This window comes from Leptonychotes weddellii, unplaced genomic scaffold (genome assembly GCF_054177405.1).
Source record: "Leptonychotes weddellii isolate Sample4059 unplaced genomic scaffold, ASM5417740v2 HiC_scaffold_11743, whole genome shotgun sequence".
In the NCBI taxonomy this organism is placed as follows: Eukaryota; Metazoa; Chordata; class Mammalia; order Carnivora; family Phocidae; genus Leptonychotes; species Leptonychotes weddellii.
The window spans coordinates 4,481-6,634 of NW_027695503.1; the positions used below are offsets into that span (position 1 = coordinate 4,481).

Sequence of the window (2,154 nt, forward strand, 5' to 3'; positions counted from 1 at the left end):
GTAAGATCTACTCTTAACAACTTACAAATAAATAATACAGTATTAGTAACTATAGTCACAGTGTTGCACATTTCATCGCTATGACTTATTTATTTTATAACTGGAGGTTTGCACCTTTTGGCCACCCTCCCTCATTCTTTGTCTTCCTTTTTTAACTTTTGCTGCTCCATCTGTTAAATTCTTTCCTTTTAGACTTCTTATAAAACTTATTTTAGCTTTCCTGGATCTGTCTTCTAAAGGCTTAAACTTTTCTGGCAACATTTTCTACTTTTCCTAGAGGTTCTGGAAGAATTTCTCTAGCTTATTTTACTCATCCCTTGATTCATAGTCTACAGAATCTCATCTTGTGTTCACGAATTCCATGGCATGAGAAAACTTAATGGTCATATTTTTCATCTCAAAGCAAATTTTCCTGCTCCCAGGTTATACCTTTTTTTAAAACTTCATGTTTTTTACTAAGTAGACAAAATGTCTTCTGGAATCTTTTAGAAAATCCACATTAGAGATTTTCTATGGTTTTTCCTAACTTTCACTAATAAAGCCATTCTAGAAGGGCATATATTTTTTCTGCCTACTCAGTTTGATTGCCTTCTTCTAAACTACTTAATCTTTATATTATAATTTTCTCTTTGCTTATCCATAGGAATAAGCATGCTTGGCTAGGGTAGGGAATGAAGGAGTGACTGGATAAGCAAGATGGTGGAGGAGATTATAGACTTGTCCATATTTGGAGATTTGTGTGATTTCTTTCAAAGACTGTGTTGGTCTAAATCAAGAAGAAAGAGGGAACAAGGAGGAGAAGAGAGAGGGAAGAAGAGAGAGAGAAAGGAAGAAAAACAGGAAGGAAAGAAGGAGAAAAAAAAGAAGGTGGGGTTAGCTCTACAGCAGTTTTATATTGACAAAGGACGGAGTAATTCCCTGTGCAGTGTAGGGTGTGAATGAAAGCCAGGGCCAGCCACATCAGGGAGTTTTGCCCTTATGCCAAAGTGAGTCTGTTCCCTCTTTGTTTGCTGGGATAATGTCTCTGTTAACTGGCACAGCCTGTCTCTTTAGAGGCCAGCTGTGGCCCTGCCCCTCTTCTCTAGTTCAAGGGTAACATGGGAGCCAACTATGCAGAGTAATTTCATCCTTGTTAGCTCTAGATTTGCAACCTCCTTCCCAAACCCACCATTGTCCTGATGCCCATTTTTACTCCAGGTCCCGTGCTGCTCTGTGCTTCGGGTTGGTGTGTGATTTGTGAGTTGGCCAGCCATCCTCCCAATCCAGTCTTTGTTTTCTTTTCTTTCTCTTTTCAGTTATTGCATGAAGGAGTTACACTAGTCCAAGTTAGAAGCAGACTCCCAAATGGATACATTATGCAAGCTGTGAGGTTTTACAACTTGTGACAAGGGACAGAACAGAAATTCTACTCACTGCAGGGAAATCCTCACTTAAGCTTCAGTGAGCCAAAAGCACTTAAAACCCATGAGCCTTCAGCTGGTCGTCCTTAGCCAGTCTAGTCTCTACGAGGAACTCGCATATGTTCCTGCACTGGCCACGCCGCAGTGGAATTACTTCTCCATATTCTGGATGCTCCATTACAGGACCACTGCAGGCCAATTTCTTCTTAAACGCCTTCGCTAGTTTCTTTTTATCTTAAACATCAGCGACACCTTGGACGGTAGTAAGGGTCTTCCTGCTGTTTCTCTGTTGAATTCTTATATCTATATAATCCTCAGTGCCAGCAGGAAGCAGATCATCACCCTTACTTGCATCAGCAAAGGGGTGAGAAGAGTGGAGGTTCTGGATAGGAGACATGCTGGAAGGCAGCAGCAGGAAAAGGGGGGGGTGGGCGGTGAGGGTGGGGGGCAGGAACTGAGCGTCCAGTAGGGAGGGGGCTCTAGTGGGAGGCTGCTGAGTCCTCAGAGCCTGCTCAGTGACTGAGACATCTCCCAATCCAGTCTTGCTTGCAATATATTTTGCAGAAATGCCTTGACTTGTGGACATTGCTGCTATGAACATTGGGGTGCATATGGCCCCTTCTTTTTACTATGTCTGTGTCTTTGGAGCCAAACTGTGGAAGGAGCCGAGATGCCCTTCAACAGATGAATGCATAAAGAAGATGTGGTCCATATATACAATGGAATACTACTCAGCCATCAGAGAGGATGAATA

The 2,154-nt window shown here is 42.4% G+C and overlaps 1 pseudogene; it reads right to left on the reverse strand.

Moving 5' to 3' along the window:
- Positions 1-964: 964 nt before the first annotated feature.
- LOC102727339 (eukaryotic translation initiation factor 1 pseudogene) lies at positions 965-1,797 on the reverse strand (annotated as a pseudogene).
- Positions 1,798-2,154: the final 357 nt, after the last annotated feature.